At 38.5% G+C, this 25873-nt stretch overlaps 2 protein-coding genes across 2 annotated transcripts in view; one reads left to right on the forward strand and one right to left on the reverse strand.

Annotated features, from left to right (window-relative positions):
- The window catches only part of LOC134221155 (cationic amino acid transporter 3), a 160931-nt gene extending 135645 nt beyond the window's left edge, over positions 1 to 25286 (reverse strand). Inside the window, exons 1-2 of the mRNA XM_062700346.1 lie at positions 25180 to 25286; positions 24356 to 25026 (exon numbers count right to left, since the gene is read on the reverse strand). The gene's annotated coding sequence lies outside the window, so the exon portion shown is untranslated. The remainder of the gene's footprint in view (positions 1 to 24355; positions 25027 to 25179) is intronic.
- Positions 1 to 25873, forward strand: part of LOC134225222 (AP-1 complex subunit beta-1) — a 292898-nt gene that overhangs the window by 220137 nt on the left and 46888 nt on the right. The window lies entirely within an intron of this gene.

The raw sequence follows: 25873 nt of genomic DNA on the forward strand, positions 1-25873 counted from the left end.
TGCTGAAGGAATGAAGAAAATCCATCCAGCCGTTTTTGAGTTATGCGGATACGAACACAGACCATTTCATTTTTATTATATAGAGAAGATACAGAAAATATTGTGAATTGTATAAAATACGGCAGACTTCTGTGGGCTGGTCACTTAGTGCTGTTGAAATTAACTTTAGCATGCAATCGTCACCCCTCATAATCGAGACAACTCAATGTTGATATGCGCTTTCCAACAAGTGCGAATGTCGGAAGAAAGAATAGCGAAAACAATATTCAACAGAGAACCAGATAGGGGCCGGCGACTTCGTGGAAGGCCACGAACACGCTGGCTGCACGCGGTGGAACCGGACCTGGGGACCCTGAAAGTTCGGGGAAACTGCAGAAGCATCGCCCAAGACCGACGATTATGGAGCTCTACAATACGCCAGGCATAGGTGTATCGACGCAGGTAGATAAGATACTACAATTCGCCGGAAACCAATTCTCTAAATCGAACAATTCCAAAATGAACTCTTTCCGAAAGTATCGTATCGTGAATTCAAAAACTCCTTATTAATCATCAGGTTATTCATTACTGAATAAGCTGATTGCAGGCGAGTTTTGAATTGTCTCCCAATTTTCCTGGCCGATTAAATAATTGTGCTATATATTATTACAATTAGGAAAATGATCGGAAATACAACCGACATTTCCAAGATGCTTTCAATACTGGCCGTATATGTACTAAGACAAGATAATAAAATTCCTCGGTGGGCCAAAACTTACATCAATCTGATGTCCGTGTTGGGAATGCACGAACGGGATTGGTTGGTTCCAAAATTTTTACTGGATTTAGAAAGAATTTAAATTTTCAATAGTTTATCGTCGATATGCAAAAGCTTCAATAAAATTGGCAAATTGGTAAAGAGTTCCCGAGTCGATTAAAATATGTATCTTAAAAATACATCGTGAGTTAAAGGCGCTATTAACGTTCAAAATACATAATTTCGTGACGGTCCCAAATTTCAGAGTTGACACCCAATACCTTCGGGTAAGATGTTTCCTTTTTTGTCAATGTTTGAGATGAAGTTCGCCGGATCAGCTAGAAATAATAAAATTGATAACATGTCAATTATATGAAGATAATTGTAACATGTTCTGAAAAGCGTCACAGCGCAATTTTCATATTATTTAGAGCATTCTATCTGATTGATTGCTACAGCACCACTCAATGTTTGGAAGCGAACCACACAAATGTTCACGGCATGTGTGCCAGGAACATTCGTCGTCCATAATTTATTTTAAGTGATTGAAACACCTTCTATTCACAGACAAACGAACATATAACAAAGACATTTTCTAAGAAATTCGAACAAAATGGTACAAGCATCCAACTCACAAAGGAATCAATATTTCACAGTTCGAAGGTACGAGATAAAAACTTCAAAAACAGCATGTGTGTAATATGTCTAATAGCATGGGTTGAATACATGACTGAAAGACAAAACATAAATATCTCAGTTGATGGCACATATGGATACAACACATATCTAATGCAGAGACATGTGGCCGCAAACCACCCACCTACAAAGCCTCAGACAACTGTGGAGGGGAGCGCTTTTTTCGATTTGCCGTAGGTAGACATCCGGCAAAATTATGAGCTTTTGGTTTGAACGGCAATGGCTTCCGGTGACAGGAAATTTTCCACATGCGGCATGCAATTCTTTTCGGCAGGCCTTCCGGAGTAGGGTGACTGCGCTGTATCACTTGTTTACAACCGTGGAAGAGACGTACAGAAGGGGAAGGCACATCCAACCTGGCCGACAGCGAACGGAGAGTGTGTCATCATATCTAATGCGAGGCTTATCAGAGGCACCCATCATCATTAGAGGTGGCAATTTGAAGGGATGAGAGCCGTTCGACAAGCGATGACAGCACTTTCATTTTATCGGAGATTGATCGGTAGGTGACATATACAATAATACTATAATTTTGATGAGTTATGTATACATGTACCTAATTTCATGCAAGTGGAATCATCCTTGAGCTGAAATGTTATCATCGGATTCATTAAGTTGATGTTGGGATATAGGAATACAAATCGATCCATCTAGCAATGAGAATCCTGTCGTAACCAAGCCCTTCTCAAAACTCGACTGTAGTTCTGTGCCTATAAACTGTGCCGGCAATAAAGGTAGTCCATTTTTCATATATCTGCATGATCAAATATAAAACGCAATGTATACTGAATTTCCAAAGAATATTGCAGAGGAATTTTCCGGAATTAATTCACAAGAAATATTCATGAAATTCTTTTTAATTTTCTCTGGAAAACTATCAACATTCTTCTGACTTTCCACGAAAAAATTCACTGGATATAAACAGAAAATTTAACTGAATTTTCGTAGGATATTCTGTTTTCAGGGGAAATTGTACTGGATTTCCAACGTAAATTCTACTGATTTTCCATAATTTTTATTCCTAATGTCTCTATGAAATTCATTTGAATTTACAGGAGAGCAAGTCTCGGAATTTAAAATAATTGAATCGATTATTTATAAATATTACAATAAAAACTATTTTCCAGTAAATGTGAAAACCGCGTCTAATTGTTTATTTTTATCAGTAGAAATGAGAAAAGTGGATCAAGTCAAGGTGAATAATTCAAGGTTTTACGATAGAGTGTTAGTTAGTTATCCAATTATTGTGATAAAGATTAGCTTTTCATTAATTGGTTTGATACGAATGTTTTAAATAGAGGTAGCTAATCAATCCTCTTGGAAATTCTGAATCCTTGTAAAAACAAAATCAAAATTACTTTCCAATGTCCATTTCATCCCAAAGAACAAGCATAAGGTATTTGGTCTCATAACACCCATAGCCAATAAAAACGCTTGAGGAATGTCACCTATGCCGGGGTGCGGTATAGGCGCCACATACGAGTTTATGACTCTTGCTAAATTGTCCTTCGAAGCATAACTGGCCCATATGAATAGGAAAATCAAGCATATATGGGACAGTTATGCTTGTATGATAGGTAAAGGTAGGCCATAAATAAATACCAATATTGCCTGTCCCAACGAAATGAGATCCTTTGTGGGCTGGGTGACACGGCGAAAGCAGCATCTTCAGAGAGATGAGTTTTATTCGTTTTGTCAGTTGGTTGGTGGGTTCGGTTGAGCCATCGACCGCTGCACTATGATGATTTTTCATACAAGCAGACGGTCAATAAAGGAGAATAATTTATTAAAAACTTCGTGATGTACCTATGGCTTAGAATTTTATATTGAAACCCATTCAGGAAAATATCAAGAAGAGAGGTCGCCATGTTGTGAATTGGTATTTTTCCCAGTTTTAACCGCTTGGAATCCTATAGTGCACTGACGACCAATATGTGCGATATTAAAATTTTATTTCGGTAGTATTAAGGTAGCACGGCATTAAAGTTTTATTTCCTAATCAAGTGGCCAAAAATAGATACTCGGTAGTTATTTACCTTAGGAGTGTCAAGGTAGTATTGTAGTCGATAAACATGATAAATTGCTGGAATGGGAGTAATAGGGATTACAATGGTCTTCTTTTAATGAATAAAAAATTGATTATAAACATGCCTCCTAGGCCGGATCACATTTTAATCACTAAGGGCCGGCAGTTTTGTCTCGCCACCGGAAAAAAAGAGACAATCGTGATATTGGATCAATCAACAACATTCGCACCAGAAGCCGTAAATTAAAATTAAAACGGTTTGATTTTGGTTTGAGTTGTCGGGGGTGGAGTCAAGGTTCGCCGAACATGTTTGAGCATTTGTAGTGAAGTTGCACAAACCCTCATAAATTGTTTGATGGTTGATGCTCAAGTTGGCGCTTCGGTCGTTCGTGTGTGATATTGTTGGTCGAATAAATTGATTGTTCGTGCCGCTGTTGGTAAAACTTGATGGATGTTTGAATAAACGAGAGGTGGAGTCAATGTTAGTCAAACTGCTTGGCCGTGTGTACGTTCCATTACATAGCTACGAATACGGACACGATAACGGAAGAACCATCATCAATACATCAACATCAACGCATCAACCATAAGGACTTTGAATAAGGACAACGCCTCAACACCACGAACGCAACCAAACAAACAACAACTCTCACGACAAGCGGTTTCAAGACAGAAAACATGCACTACCTCCTTCATCTTCGAACAAGAAAACGATCTCTAAATTAACCACAAACATGTTGAAATTACCAGACCTACATACTTATACTCTTTCAAACTCTGCTGCATACGATTCTTATCGGAAAATCAACTGTGCACTATCGTCCAGTACGAAATCATCTGATTCGCCAAGTGCGAGGCTTACCACGTCGACCCTGACCAGAGATGTCTCGGATCCCTCCGATGAACCTCTGGCGGCAGTCGGCGTGGTTGAGCCATTCTTCATGGCAAGTATCCCCTCATATATACCATTCAGCGCACAGTCAATTCCCAAGGTCTTCTACCAATCTAGGTCCGTTAGTCAATACCAAACCTCTCATCATTACTGACCCAGACCCCCACCTGTTTCCACAAGACAAATCCGTGGATTTTCTCGACGAGGAGAGGAAGAGCGTGTAGTAACCCCACCTGCCTACCACTTGGAGTGGATGTCTGGAGAGGCAGGAATGAGGCCAGTTACGAGTATCTTGCTTTTCCTCCTTCCTCCTGGAATCCAGTCGAGCCGAACGTAAACAGCATTATCTCACCAACAGCTTACTCGAACCTAACATATGATGAAACCGAAGCAACACAGGACAGCTTCTTGCGTCCCACCAATCACCAAACTTCCAGCGTGGCCGCAACCATGAGGAAATTACCAGCCAAACCTGCTAACACTCTTTCAAACCCCGTGGGATACAAATCTGACTGTACAATTGAATGCGCACCATCGTCCAATACGGAATCATCTGATTCGCCAAGTGCGAGGACTACCACGTCGACCCTGACCAGAGATGTCCCGGATCTCTCCGATGAACCTCTGGCGGCAGTCGGCGTGGTTGAGCCATCCTTTATGGCAAGTATTCCCTCTTATGTACCATTCAATGCACAGTCAATTCCCACAAGCTCTTCTACCAATCTAGAATCCAACAACACCGAAGTTACTCAGCCAGCTTTCGCACTACAGTGGAACATTTGTGGTTTACGGTCACATCAGAATGAGCTACAAATCCTGGCCATGAAATACCATCCTACTGTGATTTGCCTACAAGAGACAAACATGGATCCGAAGCGACTCCCAGTCTAGTTCCTCGGCAACATGTATGAGTTTATCTTCAGCCACTGCTCCCCTCGCGATAGGCAAGGTGCTGGTATGTCAATCAAGAGTGGAACACCTTTCCAAAGGATTCCAATACGAACTAATATCCAAGCTATTGCTGTACAACTTCAAGCTCCGATGAAGATCACAATCGCCTCAATCTACCTACCACCCAACACTAACGATTCGGCATCTAAACTATTAGACGCCTTAATAGAGAAACTTTCGAAACCGATACTCTTATAGGGAGATTTGAATGCACACCATGTCTCTTGGGGAAGCAAAATAGGCACATCAATATGTGAAGCAAAAAAAAAAGAGGCGACGAAATACTGCAGCTTGTAGTTCAACATGACTTGATTGTACTCAACGACGGGTCCCACACTCGAATAGACCCGGTAACTGGGAATTCCCAAGCTTTAGACATCTCTATCTGCTCAACATCTGTTGCCTCGAAGTTCAAATGGAAAACCCTACCGGACTGTTCAGATAGCGACCATTTTCCCATCGTTATTGATACGCAAAGCACAACATGCGAACCACACTACCGAAAAAAATGGATCCATGACAAAGCTAATTGGAAGCGGTTCGAAGCGCTTACAAGCAGAACCCAAATGTCCAGAGCATTGCTTGACGGTGGAAGAGTTCACAGTCGGAATCATCTCTGCAGCGGAAGAATGTATCCCACAAACCAGCGACAGGCATGGAACGAAGGCAGTAGTATGGTGGAATGATGACGTAGAATCAGCAGTATAGCAAAGGCGCAAGCGACTTCGCGCCCTCAGGCGACTCGGAAGTGATGACCCCCGCAAAACTAGCAACCCTATAACCAGAGACCGGCGGAGTGAAAAACTGTCGAAATGGCAACGTATGAAAATGCATGAAATCGTGAAAATGATACTGGCAGCACTTGAACTTTTTGCTTGCTTCTTATGGGTGAAAAAAGTAAACAAGTCGAAATGGAACCGCTTTTGACGGTTCGATTGGAAACAAGATGGCGTCTTCGCCGATCTCTTATTCTAGTATTTCTACGCAAAACTGATGCCTTGAGGCTATTCCACGATGCCCGGTCAGTGGCGTAGCCACGGGGGTGGTTTTGGGTACAAAACCCTCCCCAGAGACAAAATTTTTGGGAGAAATTTTTTTTTTCGAAAAAAAAAATGTTCGGAAAACCCCCCCCCAGACCAATTTTCTGGCTACGCCACTGTGTCCGGTCAATATGCCGTAAAACCATCAAGGAAGAAAAACAGAAATGCTGGGAAGAGTTCGCTGAAAGTATTAATCATAATAGCCCGGCAAGCCAGGTCTGGAACAAGCTTAATAGACTCCAAGGTAAGAGAACGAGTAATACAATCACGCTCGACCTTCCAACTGGTTTCACTAATGATGGAAAAATGATAGCCGAAGCTCTGGCTGATGAATACCAAAAAAAAATCTTCCGAAACAAACTACTCCGACAGGTTCCAAAAACAGCATAAATCAGTCATCGGGCTCTCCAGCTCAACTCAGCGCCCAAACTTATATACAGGCTTAAAATCAATAACACAGAGATATGTTTGCTTCACACAAAACGGACCCCTAGATGAGCGACAGTTACACAGCCACAAAAATAGCTCGTGTGGTTTTATTCAATATTTTCAACAGTATTTGGTTCCTCATGAAACAAGGAATCTGTACAAACGTTTACATGTTGAAAAGGACCGTTATCACGACCGTACGAGGCATTTTTGTGCCTGTGTAACTGTCGCTCATCTAGGGGATGTTCTGCATTAGGTCCGTTTTGTGTGAAGCAAACACATCTCTGTGTTATTGATTTTAAGCGTATAGGCAATACAACATCGACTTCTCTATAGAGGAGTTATTGTGGGCGCTTGATAGAAAAGGCGGCTCCGCAACCGGATACGATAACATAAGTTACCCAATGTTGCAACACCTTCCTCTTTCCGCCAAAGTGGCGTTGTTGGAACTGCTTAATCGAATATGGATCAGCGGAAGTTTTCCAAAGCAGTGGAAATTAGGCACAGTTATTCCAATACCTAAACCAGATGCAGATAGGAGCAAGGCGGACGGATATAGACCAATATCACTATTAAGCTGTATGGGCAAATTATTTGAAAGGATGGTCAACCGTCGCCTAATAACTGAACTTGAAAAGAACAAGAGGCTAGATCCACGTCAACATGCTTTCCGCTCTGGTAAAGGCATCGATTCCCACCTAGCACAATTCGAATCATACATCACCCTGCAACACAACCAACACGTCGAAATAGTGTCCCTTGATATATCTAAAGCATATGATACTACATGGAAACCCGGTATTCTACGCTGAAAGAATGGAAAATATCTGGCCGTATGATGAATATGTTATCCAGCTTTCTCGAGAATAGACACTTCCAAGTCTCCGCAAATGGCTCAACATCCAGCATCAGGAAAGCTGAAAACGGCGTGCCGCAGGGTTCAATACTGTCAGTTACGCTTTTCCTGGTGGCAATGCAGCCCATTTTCAATAAAATACCCACCGGCGTTGAAATCTTGCTTTATGCCGACGATGTCATCCTAATAGTAAAAGGAACGCAGCAAGCCTCAATCAGAAGACTCCTACGGAAAGCTGTACTTGCTGCCACTGATTGGGCTGCTAGTGTGGGGTTTTCAATCGCTCCAAACAAATCTAAACTTCTACACTCCTGCCAGTCAAACCATCGTAAACGAGGTCGTGCAATTATCATCGATAGCATACCTGTTCCGCAAGTACGCAAAATGAAAATCCTTGGAATCCTGTGTGACTCTAAGTTCAACTTGAAACAGCACCTTTTTCCGTCAAAAATAGCTGTAGCAAACGACTCAACATCCTACAAATTCTCGGATGCCGCTTGAAAAGAAGTAGTAGATCATCTCTGCTGAAAGCAGGATCAGCGCTGGTAACTTCGAAACTATTCTTTGGTTTGGGATTAACCAGCATCAACATCGAAGACCTTAAACGAATACTAGGACCTACCTACAACGAAGTAGTTCGGGCATCTTCCGGTGCCTTTGTATCCAGTCCAATTACCTCCATTATGGCTGAATCTGGTTGCCTACCTTTTCATTTGGCAGTAGTACAACGTCTAGCACAACTAGCTGTACGATTAGTAGAAAAAGACCCCCTGGCTGTAAATTATCCGGTAGTAACACGAGCGAGAAGCTTTCTCCGCGAAACAACTGGTTTCGACCAGAGTCTATTATATAGAGTTGCGCAAAGAGGATCTTCTTACTCTTATTCTGAATGATGCTCTTGTTATTATGTTGAAAACTTTCATTTTTGTTCAACCCTTCAAGTGACTTCACGGGAGTGATCACTTCTAAAGCTTTTTAATTCGATAACCAAAGTCACCTACAGAGTGCAAACACGTGAGTTTCTTGTTGCAACTTTATTGGGGGGTGTATTGAAGTTTTTTGAAGCTGTTTCTAGAACAAATCTAATACATTTCAATTCGTGAGTTTTAATTCGCCATAATAATCATCAGGCGATAACAGTACTTCCGCCTTACCAACGATCATTTGTTTACTTTGCTCGATAGGTAGACGGTTTGACAGTTCAATAGGTAGATTTGGCTTCACTCTTTGCGTAACTCTATATATAATAGACTCTGGTTTCGACTTACCGAACATACACTGTCCTTTAAAAACATACAACCGAGTACCATCCACACGTCTACACCGACGGATCCAAAGATAGTGACTTTACAGGATCCGGAGTTGCTGCAAGTGATGAGAAACAAAGTTCTCTCCTACCAAGCATCTGCACTGTATTTTCAGCTGAAGCATACGCTCTTCATATAGCTGTAAGCAACACCCCTGCCCGAGAAAAAACAATAATTTTCACTGATTCTGCCAGTTGCCTGGATGCCTTAAAGGGAGGAAAAGCTAAACATCCATGGATTCCAGGACACTGTGGCATCAGTGGAAATGATCTAGCTGATAACCTAGCTAAAGCAGCACGAAACCAGCAGAAGCTCGACATACCAATACCACTCCAGAACGTCACGAAAGCTATTCGAAACGAAGTATGGTCTACTTGGGAACTCGACTGGCGCCAAAACCAGTCAAGTTTAAGACAAATTAAAAGCTCCCCTGGGAAACATCCAGACAGCACAGGCGCATCACAATAACGTATTCTTACGCGACTTCGAATTGGACATACCCGTCTCACCCATTCATATCTACTCAACAAAACTAATCCACCCAACTGTATTTATTGTCACATCTTTACCGATTGCAGTGGATTCACTCAACAGCGGAATGAGTATGGAATCAAAGGATCACTTAGTGAAATACTGGCTTTCAAATCACAAAAAGAAGCAGCAGGGAGTGCCCAGATCCGTCAGCATGGTTTTGTTGAAACTTAGAGAGCTCCGTCATCAAAGTCTGGAAAAATTATTCGTCGACACAGCCTTCGGAGAGTCTAACCACCATTTTAAGTGATTCCGACGATACACTGGGCTTTATGCGAGGCTTCTTGTCTTCGTTAGAAACTGGCGAATTTGCAACACGCTTGATTGGTGGAGGAACAATGTCAGCAACCGTGGTTTGAGTGGCTTTTTTCACTCTCTGCGAACACTAGAAGATCGTCTTCCAAATCCATCTATGGAATTTTATCAAAATTTCAGCCAATGCACAAGTAAGTGTTGAAATTTTATTACTCACCATGAATATGTAGGTCGATTTGATATCTAATTTGATTCGGGAAGCGAAAGAACTGCAAGTTAAACTCACTCTTCGACAGTGCTTCACAGATAATGAGTACAATAGTACGACTTGTACGATGCTATATGTGACAATAGATCTTACTTGCGCTTTATTAGAAGACGAGCAGTAGCTATTTAGTGCACAAAGCGTACATTGACTGAGTATGGTAGTCATGTATTGATATTACTGAAAAAGGGACAGGTATAGCCCTCTCCATCCCCATTGGTGTTGGTGCTGTGTTTACAAAATTTTCCTTTGTTTGCTGTTAGAACTGTCATATTTTTCTTGTTTGCTGTTAGAAAACAATAAACAATGCGTGGAAACACTAAGAAAAATATCGCAAATTTAACTAGACATCAGGTGAAAATGATAATTTTCATTTTGATTCAGTGTGCAGCAAAAAAAAAACACTCTGTGATAGTGTTGGTAAAATCTGCTTGGAGACCTCAATACCAACTACACAAATGATGCATTGGTAAATATTTTATAGCACACTATAGACCTGTGCAGGACAAAAACAAAGAGGAATACGAATGCGAAATGTCAGATATAAAGGAACTCCGGAACATGATAGCGAACCATATTTGGAGCAATCGAGATAGATTTGAAATATTTTTAACAGAAAGCTTGCAGGAAGGAGGATTTTTATACTTCATAGAACAAGTAAAAAAGCCAGGTATATATCTTGGACATGAAAGCATGGTAGCGGTGACGGAGTTGTTTGACAAATGCATTATACTGTATCAAGAGGATAGTCCAACCATGGTAATTGGGGAACAAAAAGAAAAGGAAGAGGATATTCTACGAATATTATATACAGGAGAGAATGGTACCAAGAACCATTTTGACAGCATTAGCCGAATAGAGGACGAAAACTACAAAGCAGGAAAGAGAAATTATGGGTCGGAAAGAGAAAAGAGGATAATAAGGGACGCAGTATACGTGAAAACCATACAACCAGAAGAAACAGTGCAGGGAGCAAATGGGGCAAGTACGGTGAGAGAAACTGAAGTCGAGCGGCGGGAGCAAGTAGCTTACAATAAGGACACACGAGTGGAGGACATCATGGAAGAGTCAGAACGACAAATAACGAATACACAGGCAGGAACGAAGGCACTAAAGGAAACCAAATCCAATGGAAATAGAATGTCAGAGGGAAACAGAGATGAACGCGACCAACCCGAAACAGATTCACAGGAACGGTGCAAGGATATACCGAAGAAACTGAGAACTGAAGAGAAAGAGAAACTGGTATTGTTTGCATCACTGAATGTAAGAGGATGTTCGAAGCCAGAAAAACAGCAGGATATCGATAATATGCTTAACTCTTTCAATGTGGACATAGCAGCACTGCAGGAAGCCAATGTAAAAGCAGATAAGGTTTCAACAAGAAATTATGATTGGAGAATAGCAGAAACAGGAGGAAATAAGACAAGGGGACTGGCAATTTTGACCAGAAAGGAATCAGGAATTGACGTTATAGAATGGATTGAGATCGGAAACCATGGAGTCTCAGCGAGCATAGCAGTGAAGGGAGTAAAAATTATTTTGATAAATGTGCACGGTCCAAATAAGAGAGGATATATGTTTTATACGAAACTGGGTAAAATGATTAATAAGGATCATTTGAGGAAAAACATGATCATGATGGGAGACTGGAATGCACAGATAGGACATGCTTCATTGATGCCAGAGGAAAAAGGAAATGTGGGAACCAAGCTTGGATTCAGAGAAAACAACGACAATGGAGAAGAGTTCAAAATGTTCTTAACTATACACAGATTAAAGAATATATCATCAGAGATAGGAATAAATACAGAAGTTACATGGAGAAGTGGCAAGAGAGAAAGTCAAATTGATCATATTTTAAAACCGATTGAAGGGAACATTAAAATCAGATTCATCAAAGGATACTGGACGGGAATAGGAACAGATCACAAGATGATTATAACAGGTGTTAGAATACAAACAGCAAAAACAATTCAAAAGGAAAGAAAGAGAGTTCAACTAGACGCGTCAGCATTAAAATATGACTGTTTAAAAGAAAACCCAGATTAATCCACCTACAGTGAGATTTTGACCCTTCCTTAGTTATAAGGAATTTTTTTTTCAGACTCCAGTATTTAAAACGAGATAAAACTTCTCAGCTTCCCACTGCGATTTACCGTGATAGTGCAAAATAATTGCCTACCCAAAGGCGGATGTCATGGGTTGATTGACAACTCAACGAATGATAACGTTCTGTACTTCATGCTGCCTATCTATAAGGCGCTCGTCAGATTGAATAACTATTGTAAGATGGTTAGTAACTATCGTAACGCTGGTTGCATATATTGTACTCGTAATTTCCAGAGACCTCGATATTAATTAATCCAGAACTTACTAAATCAGTCATTGATCTGAGCGAAACTCAATAGCGTTCAATAATAACATATATTTCGCCTTATGGATGCCTAATTTGGTAAAACTAAACTTGTTCAATACCTTAAAAATGAGCGAGAATTTTATGGTAGTAAATTTCAGAATTTGCACACATACGCACACATACATGCATACAAGTGATCTATTAGTGTCTCAAAACATACTCACATTTGCTATCTAGCCTCCACTAAAGAAATTTTTGAAATCGCTTTCAATTTTTACGTTTTTGCTTTTCTGAGAAGATTTTTTGTACATGCTTCTATATGTTCCTCATTTAAAATCATTTGTTTCTTTGAAACAAATAAGAAAAATAGGCAAAATTCCATGTCATATCATTTGTTATAATTATATTTTCAATGTCAAAGTGAATTTGCTTAAAATACCATACATTTTATTTAATAATTCACGAGATTTCTTGATAGATTAATACGTAACACACCTGCGTAACGCATACAAAGTGAAATTATAGACACTTCCGAAGGAAGGGTCAAAAATACCAGGCAGCACTAAGGAGACAGGGTGAAAATGAGCAGATGGGAAAAACGGTTAATGAGGATTTCAAAACAGTTACAGAAAAAATGAAAAACGCAGCAGAGCAAGCATTACGATCTTCGAGAGCACCATTAACACCCATAAGGAAGAAAGCCTTGAATAACATAAGGAAAGCAGTCCAATTGGTAAAAAAACATCCAGACATGCTGCCATATAGATGGAAGCTACAAGACAGAAGATCGAAATTTGAAGCGGCAGTTAGAAGCCACAATGAGAGAAAGATAATAAAATTCTATAAAGAACTCAATGATTTTGACGTTGCAATTCGTATTAAAAAATCATATCAGTTTCTGAAGGGATTCATGAATAGAAAAAAACACAGGAATAACTATATTCCAATGGGCCGTTGGAAGGAGGAGCTGAAGGAGAGCGAAGGAACAGAGATTACACTTATGGAGACACAAGATACTTGCCCGATAACCGAACCACCAACGGAAGAAGAGATGCTACGGATTGTACAAATGCAATGCAATGGAAAATCAGCTGGCGCAGATGGAATTAGAATGGAACAAATTAAATACGCGGATAAGGAAACACAAAACAATTGGTGGATATTTGGAAACGAGTATGGTTAGAAAATGAGATGCCAGACGAAATGTCCAAAACAATCCAAGTTCCAATACCGAAAAGAGTGCAGCAAAAGAAGTAAAGGATTACAGAAGGATAAGTCTGTGTAATGTGGGATACAAACCATACGCAAAGTGGTTAAAAAATCGTTTAAGACAATTTACTGGAGATCCGGATATAAATCAGGCGGCTTTTACTGAGGGGCGATCAACCGACGATCATATGTTTGTGGCGAGGAGGATTCTCGAGGAATACTGGAATGCAGGAAATCCCGCATATGTGGCAGCTCTAGATATTAGTAAAGCATTTGACAATGTTAGCCTTCATCAACTTAGAAATATTTTGTCAAAGCTAAATGTTCCATCACATTTAATAGATAGAGTGTTACAGTGTATCAGGACAGAAAAGATGAGAGTGAGGTGGCAAAATCAATACACTGAGGAAATTAAAAGGGGGAAAGGGGTCAAGCAAGGATGCCCACTATCGCCTTTCTTGTTCAATATTGTCATGCAAGATGTTTTGAGAAAAGTGAAAGAACAAGTTCCTGAGCTAAACATGATGGATAAAGGATCCTTGAAAACCCCCTTAATATTGATCTTCGCGGATGACATATTGATAATAGCGAAAAATCGGGGTGAATTGGAAAGAATACTTAAAGCACTCGAGGATGCCTTGAGTGATGTAGGACTGGCAATCAACAATGATAAAAGCCAAATACTAATCCGTGCTCCTAATTCAATGGTAGCTACACCAGAATCAGTAGAGCTAAACGGTAGAAGGTATAAGGTGGAAAAGTCAATGAGGTATCTTGGTACGTGGTTTACAGATACTCTGAATCGACCAGCGACGACTAGACAAAGATGTGTGAACGCAGCAAAAGTATCGAAAATAGTGGTAGAATTTTGCAAGAAATATAAACCGACGTGGGAAATTGGAAAACTAATCTACAATACAGTGATAGCACCATCTATATTATACGGAACTAAAACGGCCACCCTAACCAAAAGGAGCAGAATGCAGTTAGGAAGGTACGAGAAGCAAATATTGAAGGATATTTGGAATCAGTGTAGAAAACAGATAGCTGTAAGTTTAACGTACGCAAAGAACTGAAAGGAAAAACGATCAACAGAAGAGTAAGAGTGAACAGAATTAGTTACTTTGGACATATCGAAAGAAGAGCAGAAAAGCATCCAATTAAAATAGCAATGCGTTTGAACCTTGAAAAGAAAAACATGGAAGACCAAGCTTCACATGGAAAGATTCGTTACAACAAGATTTCAACAGATACGATGGAATGAATGAAGATAATTGGAAGCAGCTAGCAAAAGATAGGGATAAAATAAAAAAGAAAGCAGAAGAGATATACAAGGAGCAAGATAGCGAAATTTCCGAAGGGGAGGACAGTTCAGAAGAAAACACATAAGTAGAGAAATAAACAAAGAATGTATTTGAGAGCACTCAATCGTCAACCGTTCATCAAGAATACGTTCCTATTAAGAAGAGCAGGAAGCAACAGAGAGTATCAAAGGAAAAGAAATAACAGAAGTACGAATAGTATGGATGGTAGTTGATTGTGAGAGAAGTTTAATAGTGGTCACGTAAAAGAATATTCCGAAGAAAAAAAAAAGGGGGTATAATAACACGGATACAGCAAAAGCCGAAAAAGCCTTGATGCCGACTGCATTTGTATCAGCATTCAGTTTTTAATTGGGACACAATTAATAATAATGAAAGAGGGCTCGGATCTGAATGCTAATACAACAAAAAAAAAAAAAGTAAACTTAAAAATAAAAAAAAATAAAAATTAAAAATAAAAATTAAGAAAAGACTTTAAAATAAAAAAAGAAATAAAATAAAATCAAAATAAACAAAAAAATAAATGGAAAGCATTAAGAGAAAAATTAAAAAAAAAAACAAAACAAAAAAAAAATGATAGTAACGAACAGCTTGATTTAAAGATCTTGAGTATTTAATGTCGGTATAAAAGAGAATTTTGAAGTAAACAATAATATGTAAGTTGATAAAAGTAGAAGTTTTGAAGTGAGGGAGGAAGGGAGGTCGTTACTATCATTTTATTTTATTTTGTTTGAAGAGTTCTATATAAAATAAAATATATTATTTATAAAAATACGATAAACTCAAACACCTCAGGTACAGTAAGAGAGACATCGGTATCGTTATGTAATGATTGGATTCGAACACTCAGCTTTACAGATCCAGTTGAGAACTCAAGAAGAATTGGTCTTGCTGTTAGGTGGAACCGCATGCGAAGTGGGACTCCAGCTAGGATGGTGGCCAGCTACATACATACTTTCAACAAGGATTCTGCAATGATTGATAAATTATAATATGATATGATAATAAAAACATCATTCATTTATATTTCCAGGAATAGTGTTATGAGGATATTTCATTTTTTTTTCTAAAATTTGTATTTTCAGCTCTTAAATTCATTCCTAATGAAAAAAGGCAATCTCGGATAATAGATCATTGCATTATTCACAAAAAGCTGTTTCTTCAACATATATTGTTTATTTATCCTCTTCTTCTATATCTTTAGATATAAAGGTGAAATGGTCTGTGTTCGTGTACGCGTGATTCGTGAGCGGCTGAATAGATTGTTTTCATTCCTTCATTCCAGCAGATATGTTCGTTATCATGTCCGACGGGTTTATAAGATGTTTCCTCATGCGAAAATCACGAGTAAGGTGGATTACATCGTGAAATACTAAAATTATTATTCGTGTAGAAGTTTCGCATGAGCAATTAACAACGCGCATTTTTGCCTACTATGCCACTATGGGGGATCCCCATACAAGCGAGCGGTCAAAAATAAAATTGGACTTTTAAAGTGATTTTCCACTTAGTTTTAGCTGTGTATGGTCGAAATAGCATGAATATACAATTTCCAACCCCCCCCCCCTTTGGGGATCGTCTATGAATTACGTAATTATTTTTTTCATAGGTTCGATTAACGTGACAAAGCAAACCTATTTGGGAAGTTGAAATTTCGTGCGTTTTCTTAAGGAGAAGGAAGGGGCTGTACAAAACTAAGTTCAGCAATTTATGGACATTATGGCGGCGATCATGTTAAATGACATTAATTTCATGACATTCCGTGATATTTTTTGTTCTCACTCTCATGCCTCACAATTTGTATTTAGAACAATTTGTTTGACAAAGTACTAGGATCTGAAGGATCATAAAGCATTAAATGTTAATCAAATAATCAGAATTGAAAATAACTTTTGAAAAAGGGTATTAGCAAATTAGAAATCGCAATCCCATGACATTTTTACGTGTACAAGTTATTCAAAAATGAGATTAATATATTCTCAAAAAATGTGGACATTCATTGTGGAATGTAAGAATGCTCCATTCTTCCGAAAAGCAAAATTCTTTTAATTTAAATAACAACACTATTTGAATTACTTTTGATTTGTTTTCATGATTTCTACAAGTTATATACAGCATCATTCTTTTTCTGTGTCAAGGTTTAAGTCTTCAATGATATTTTCTTCAATTCCATCAACGATGGAAGATGAGATAAATTCATCTAAAGTATTAGAAGATAAAGAACTTTTGAAAATCTTCAAATATTACAAAATTACGCATGGCATAAGAATAACTAAGTGAAAATTTTTTCCAACGTCTCCTCGTTATCCAAATCGAGCTTAAAATGGATCTGATTCATGTAAGGCACGAAGGAAAATGTCAACATTTGCCTCTCTTGATCATTTTCTTGCATTATGAGTTCTAAATTTCTTCAACTGTTTATATTGACTTTCCGCTGGTTGTTCAGCCAGTGAACCTCAAAGTGTAGATGAGTGAATAAATATTTCCCTACCATTAGCCAGACATTCATGAACACTAGCAGGAATTTCATACGCTCCGTTCTAACTAAGATATTGTTCGTCTTTACTTTTGCAATAAACATGTCGGGAATTATTGATTCCAGGAGATTTATAAATATTTACATATTATGAAATCTCATATTTAGTTCTCCATCAGTAGCTAATGAATAGCTCAGAAAATTAGGTTTAGAGAATGACTCAAACCACTCAAGCCCCAAACGCATTTCAGCGGAATGGCGACGGAAACGGTAAAATTTGACAGGAAATATATGAGCGAACTGTTAAATCCTTCCGTTACCGTTGTGCTGCATTGCATTGGGGGTTTTATTCATTTACTCCTTTGAAAAGTTAATTAAATGAGCTCAAATGGTTATAAATAAAGTCGAAGTTATTACCAATAAATGTATTTTGACCATACCCTTTGAGCGCATAGTTCAGTCTGACCCATTTTCAATAGGAAACGATGGGACTAGATTTCCCGTCGAATGAAACTTGTTGCGAGAAAATCGGACACAAATAAGTGTCTAAATAGCTATTGCGTTCTTCTGCGCACATACATACAGACGCGTCTGCACACTCAGACAGACGCCACGGCGATTCTTCGCGCTGAGTTACTTGATATATCCCACTAGGGCTCTCCGGCCCCCCTATCCAACATTCGGTTTTGGAATGAGCATTAACCTTGGAGTACGAGAGAGGCAAAACACGGTAAAAAACAAATGAAAAAAAATCAGAGTGACTTAACTCTGTTAATTGCAAATACTGGCAAGAAATTCTTTCAGGACATTTTAGTCGAAGCTTTGTCCTTGATGTGTATCATAAAAGAACCCGGGGATTCCTGAGGAAAAAAGTTCTTCACTATCAAAGTTGAAAATAGCGTCGTTTTTGGAAAAATATTGCTTCCGCATTTTTTCAATTTTTTCACAGTGTAACCATTAGTTTTTGCACACCATTTAAAAGCTTATACAATAACCTTTGTAATGATGTATTAACATTGAAGAAAAAACATTTAAAAATATTTCAATAAATAGTTGAAAATAAAATATTTTTCAGAAAATTTGCTAACTTTTTACCCATTTCTGACTTTGCCACCTTATATCTTTGGAACTAGTGCACCTAGAGACTTCAAATTCAGAATTTCTCTTAATTAGAGTATTGACAATGGAGAGAAAATATTTTAAAATAATTCGGAAGACATGACATTTTCGATTAATGACCGCTCGAAATCCTATAGTGCTATGCAGGAGTCAGGACAACGTCTGCTGCGTCGACTAGTATTAAATATAATTTATGTTTCATCTACGTGTTTTATAATTCATTATATTCAATATTTTCAGTGAATTTGTCTTATTAATTTCTGGCAAGCATTTTATTTTTATATTGTATATATCTATAATCATTTTTTCAATGAATGCTTATGACGACAGAGATTTTTTTTTCCGATACAGGATCGAGGTCCAGAGATAGCGGTACGCTTCAACCGAAACACTAATGTATTAAGTTGTGATTATAGGAAGTAGTTAATTGTAGCTTAAGTTAACGATGAAATTGATGTTTCAGTGTTGGCAGTGTTGGAGCACAGTAGCTTTACAGGATTATCTGCAAGATCACTATTTCATATATTTTCTACATATGACCAAATTTTACTTACAATATAACTTATTTGACTGTATTTATGATGGGGTTGGGAGGGTGCATCAGGGCATCAATGAAGTTACAACTGGATAACGAAGTGGTAGCCAATCGGAGTCAAGGAAGGAAAATATTAGTCGTTAGCTGCTATTACTTTTATCTCCAACAGTTGTTAACCAGTTGACGCGCCCTTCTTCTAACAAACCATCCCGTGGAAAGCTTGACAAGTATTGCAAATTTCATTATTCTTTTTGTTGGATCATTCTGCTGGAAGGAGATTCTTATTTTCCCGTGGGTTTCGTGTAAGTGTCTCTGCTTACAGGTCCACCAACCCCATTTTTGGCCCTTCATACAGCAAAATGTTGAATTCATAATGATAGTGAAATTTGACCTTAATGTCAAATGGAACCGCATGCAGAGCAAGACTCAAGCTAGGATGGTGGCTAACTACATACATACATACATACATACATACTATAGACCTGTGCAGGAGTTCATCAAATTCACTCACCCGATGGATTTTGGCATTTGAGCGGGTCGTCTTCTCGAACAAAAGTTCATTTAGCGTTCATTATGCGACCCGCTCAAACGTCATAATTTCTTGGGGGAGTTCATTTTGCGTTAGTCTATCCATCACGGACAGAAATTTAGATCCATTGAAATAATAAAAATGATTGTTGCATTTATAGAACATAGGTCATTTGAACTTATCCTGAATATTATTGTTTTTATGATATAAACTTCAATTATTTATAACTCAAATTATGTTTGTTTCTATAAACAAGAATATTCATCGATCGATGCGACAAAATCAAGCGATTTTCGGGACGAACGAGAATCCTTTTTCTTAGTTTGTGGTAAAAACATCACTCACACCTCTTTTCTCTAGAAAAAAAAACCTGCAAGGTAAACAAAAATTTGGCCTAATTGATGAAATTCTTTTTTCTTTTCATCATTTTTAGACCTCACCTATAGGTCCGCCATGTTGACTTCTCATTTCATAAGATTTGTCTTATGAGTTTTTCACATCAAGAGTGGTGATGAAAATCATAAGAAAACTCTTATGTTTTATTTTTTCTACAAATAACTCCTATGAACTTCATAAGATACAAAAATGAATTCCATAACAGGCAAATAATTATCATAAGAGACGCAATGAAAATGAATTTGGGTTATTTATTCACGCTTCATAAGACAAGGCTTATGATGTTTCTAAGATAGTTTAGTTGAGCAGTGATAGAATGGCAACAAAAATGTCAATACCACCACATCCACTGCACACAGGAGTTAGGTTGTTTGTTCCATAAAGGCTAATCTTTTTGGTGATAGCTCGATAGAAATGAGAAAACGAGTAAAACATCAACTTTCTGGTTTGATATAGTCTATTCAGCTTTTTACGCGACAATTTCATAATGTTTTGAATCACCCCTCTTGACACTTGCTGTGTCCACTATAATCTTCTTCTTCTTCTATCTTCTTCTATATAATTTCTATTTTAAGGACGGCTACGAAGTCTTGAATTATTGAAACAAGATGTATATTTATCCGACGTTTCGACACGGGGATGGTGTCTTCATCAGGGGAAAAATACGGTATTTGTACCGCTCTGCATCTCCTCTTCACGATACATACATAAAACATCCAAATACACGACGTTATTCGTTGAAATTAACATTTTAAAGTCTAACAGAATTCTATAGTAGATCCCCTGGGGGTCCATAATAGGAAATTACTTCCCTGTAGTCGACACTTCATTTGAATTTCATGTCCCGTTTCGGGACGTTCTTCTTCGCTATTATGGACCCCTCAAAATATTCCTATAATGGACACTTTTCGCGAGAATATCGGGAACCAATTATAAAAATTCAGGTAGCGGAAACCTTTAACTACCTATTGATGGTGTTGGTTTGCGTGGGAGAGCTATCAGATTCGTCAAATCGTCGTTTGAATCTTTGTTTACAAACGCTGATAAGTCGTTTTGTAAATTTTATCTTGTATTGTCATTTTTGATGATATTCTAGGTTCGAATCCAGTTCCGGTCATAGAATTTTTATAATTGGTTCCCGATATTCTCGCGAAAAGTGAGTGAGATCTAAAAGTGATGAAAAGGAAAAAAGAATTTCATCACGTAGACACAATTATCGGGTACCTTCCAGGTTTCTTCTAGAGAAAAAAGGTGTGAGTGAAAGATGTTTTTCACGACAAACTAAGAAGAGTATTTTCGTTCGTTCCGAAAATCGCTTGATTTCGTCTCATTGATACGAAAATTACGGAACCTGGTCCTCGATCAATGGAGACATCGAGGACCTTTATAAGCTTCCGGTTAGGAATCGGCTGTCCATCAACTTTTTCTGGCCGACATGGTGAAGCCGACCGACGAGGCACACCGATGGACCACATCAACCGCTGCATTTTGAGTACATTTGCTTACCCAGCAGAGTACGAGTTGGTCCCAAAGCCTAGGCGGAAGACGTTTTGGTGAAAGCCAAATCAATCAGCTTCATGTTTTTTTCGCAACCTACGATTAATCAACCTCTCGACGACTTTAGATAAACACGAGGTCAACGACGTCGCGGGTGAAAAAACAAGCTTTAGGGATCGGAATGACGTGGCCGAGGCGACACTTTTTGGGAAAAACATGACGAAGGGTCAGAGGTTGGGAATCGAATCCATGACCATCCGCTTATAAGGCGAACGTGTGACCAACTATGACACGAAACCCCCCTATAATAATAATAATAATAATTGTTAGCTTTAATGAATCATGTAGACTGTGACGTTAGATGATTGTAAAATGTAATAATAATAAATGAATCATTTGTTTGAGAAACTGCATATATCCATTTTACAAAATTCCGAGAAAACATCGAAAAACTGTTTTTGAACAAATTGGAACCGACTCTTTTGATTTCTTCGATACGGCTCAATTGTTTTTGGCAAAACTCAGCATCCTGGGGTACTTCCAGTTCAAAAACTGCAAGCAGTACTCCACAATTGCTCTTTAAAATGCGTGTACATATGCAGTTTCTCAAACAAACGAAAAAAAAAATTATACACTCTCAAACAGGCTTGTAAAATGTCATCTGCATGTCATTTGGCTAATTTGTCCATAACTTTCTTTCGAAGCCAAATTTATTCCATAATTTTAGATGCACTCATAACGCTTGAGTTGTCCAAGGGTACATTGCTCTAAATATAACATCTGAGGCTGGAGAGTGAAAATTCCTCAAAATGTCACGTGTCATTTGACATAATGTCATTTGAATGACATTTTGCCTCCCACGCCCCAGATAACATATTTAAAGCAATGTCTTGTTAGACAAAGTTATAGGCACATTTAAGCGCTATAAGTTCGTCATACATCATGAATCGATAGCTACCTTCTGAAAAAAGTTCTGGGAAAATTATTCAAACGAATGCAAATGACATTTTACAACACTGCTCTCAAATAAAAATTTTGCCAGAATATGTATTTTTGGATAAGGATTAAGAATATATAAAAAAAACTTATTTTAGCCAAAAATGTCATATGCATTTTTTAATATCGTCCAGCTTTTACCATCCAATGAAATTTTTGAAAGTTTATTTTATTGTGTTTAATCTTAAGTTTCTTTTGTATATTGCCTGCGGAGGTTCCTTGGTTGGAGCTGAGGAATGCTGGTATCAGCCCCCCCCCCTTAGCCAGTTGGTTCCTAGTACTGCTATTAAAAACAGAAGTAAAGACAAGTCAAAACAGAAAATCCTCTCAAAATTTAGCTTCTAATACAGCTGTATAAAAAATGAAGATTAAAATTTTTTTAAACACTTCTCAAAATAAAACCCTACTTCATAACAGATCATCGGATGATGCATTGCTGAGAACATGTTTTATTTAATAATTAGATACAATGCCGTCCCGGTATTTCGAAGGTTTCACTAAATGCATTGAATATGCTCCACGAAATGTGCTTCATTAGGCCGGAAACCGACTCCCCTTTCCGCTTTGATAAGTTGCTTACTCAGATATCCGGAATGATTGTCATGAAATGAATAACTAATTTTTTTAATTCCAGTAAAAACTTGCATACACAAATTCTCCGCCAACTATGGTTTTAAAATAAACTGTGCGTAAGTTTTTTCCCCTACAATTATGTGCATTAAATTGCGAGAGCAACAACAAGATAATGTAACATCGGTGTCACTCTGAAGGAAACAAAATGTGTCCATCGCCTGAGAAACCGGAGAAAAACCGCCAATACTCGTGAACTCTTCCCTTTCTCATCGATTTCTAGACTGAATGGGTGGGTGAGGGACTGCTGCAAAGGTTGCAGGGACAATAGCAACTAAAACGATGACGTAATAACTCATCTCAACGAAGTTGTCATTGCACAGAGGGGACAAACATAAAAAGAAGGAATATTTCAATTTCGATGGTGATGAAATCAATAACCTTTTCTTTTCTACGGCACTGCCATATATTGCTTATTTCAATAAGCTTGAAACCAACTCTCAACTTAGTGCTCTACATGCACTAAATACTACAGTTATTAAATAAGAAGTTATACAATTGAGAAGTTGTAATTCCTACATGGTTCAATTCAACCAGAGGAAAATCCTAACTGCCAGAGGCAATTTAAATGTATTAATAATGATTAAAAATGTAACATATCAAATTAGGATGATAGTGTTAAGAAAACACGGAACACCTAATCTAAGAGATGAATGCACGTATTAAGTAATTAGCAAATAAAATTAATTTTAAAAAAACAATTGGGAAGTTATAATATTGGAATTTGACAGAAGACAAATCCTACTTTATAACTATATTGAATTTGATAACGATCGGCCAGTGTATTCAAAAGTTACGAAAGATTTTAATTTTTCAATATCTGAAACAGATTTAATTTTTTATTCGCACATGTCATAATCGTCACCCTAATTCTGTTTCCATAAAAAAAACCATTGGATTAATTAGTACTGCCTTATATTATTTTGAACAAAATTAATACAAAGTGGTAATTTTTTATGTATTTACCATAAAATAAGTAATATGCGTGATACGCACACAACATGAGTAACATAAACTCAATATACCCAGATTGTCACAAATATCAAATATTCAATTTTCCGTCCCACAGTACCTCTTTGACATTATAGACATCGTTGGTCACTTAGTAGATATCCACCCACGCAACATGCTCTTCCTAAAATATCCTACCCTTTGTATACACTTCAGGAATGCGGGTTTGCTTTGCTGGTTGACAAAATAGGATGATCCAATATTGGAGATTTTATCGACTTATGTCAGAATTCCCACACTAACCATAATTATTATAATGTCGAAAAACCTAAAGAGAGCCTGAAAACAATACCTTTGACATTACTTTTTGTCTAGACGTACTGTTGCGCTTTCTGCAGGTGTGTATCCGTTTTCCTTTTCAGGATGGGCTCAGAGGACTCTCACGAAGCACGTAGTTCTCACACCTCACCAGAGCAGAATCATCCAATGTGTAGTGCACAAGTATTCTGGAGTTCTTTCTCGCTTTAGCTTTGTCTTCTACTGACTCGTCTCACTTCGCCTTTGATGATCTATTGGAATTTCACTTGGCAAATTCACCTTTCTATCGCACCTTCGTCAATACGTAGACATTGATTAATATGCACATTCAATTTTATATTTTATGAGTAGACCTTTCTTTAGCAACTTGTCAGCATAAATCATTCATCGATTAGGCATCATATAAAATCACTTCCGAATTTTTTCCCAATTCAGCAATAAATCAACAATTCACTAGATATGATCTCGATATTTTTTCACTCGAAAGGGAAGTAACACACTCCTACCGAAAACTTCATTCGACACAAAATCAATACAATTTTCCCAACGAACAGCTTAACTGTGAAACAATCAACACTCCACGCCACTACAATATTTCAATTTACATCAACAGGCTATTGATAATTTTTCTTATATCGGACACTAATCAGAAGCAGCACTCCATCAGAACACTATGAACGGCGCCATTTTCCTCACTGAACTGTCCTGAAGAAGAAAAATTTTTGTGAATGGTGTGGTTCTAAGAATCACTACCAACACCACCACCTGAAGCACCCCGCACCCCGCACCCCCCAGCAAGGCGATGTATTCTCTCGCAAGCTCGCTAGGAGCCCACCAGATGCTCTTTTTCACTTTTACCCCAACATCCAACAACCGACACCCAAATCTGAACTTGATACGGGACTGCTTATTAAGACCCGACCAACGACCAGCGCGCGTCAACTTTCAACGACCGTCCGTCCGCGGACGATTACTCCCAACGAATGAACGCAGTAGGACGGAAAATTGGACCATGATCCTTCGGAGAAGGATGCATCACCATATCGCCACCACCGCCGTCGCGTGTGCTCTCTCGCAAAAGGATAAGCTGTCTCATGCTGTCCCACCGTGTTTCATCGCAACCCACAGAGGTCAGATGAGTTGGCAAGGCTGCTCTCACTCTCACACGCCGCCACGGTCTCACGCAGGAAAACGATGTGAGTTGTGGGTGGTTTGTTTGGGTGTGTGGGAGAATTGAGCAGAGAAAGAAGTCAAAGCGAACGCATGGTAGTTTGTTGCAAAAGTCTGAGTAACAGCAACACGCATTTCGGGTGACGAGAGAACAGTTCCAAAAACTTGAAAGCTTCAAAGGTTGGGGTGGTGCTGATTATGCTCTTGCTAAAAGGGAAACAGTTGTACGTTATTTTTGTTATCGTCTATGACAGGGCTGCCCAGCGTACGGCCCGCGGGCCGGTTTCGGCCCTCGGCTCAATTTTTTGTGGCCCGCGAACCGTGGCAGAAAATACTTCATAACCGGCCCACAAGCTTCTCTATGTGGCTCGAAAAGTTTCTG

The sequence above is a fragment of the Armigeres subalbatus genome, chromosome 3 (assembly GCF_024139115.2).
Source record: "Armigeres subalbatus isolate Guangzhou_Male chromosome 3, GZ_Asu_2, whole genome shotgun sequence".
NCBI lineage: Eukaryota > Metazoa > Arthropoda > Insecta > Diptera > Culicidae > Armigeres > Armigeres subalbatus.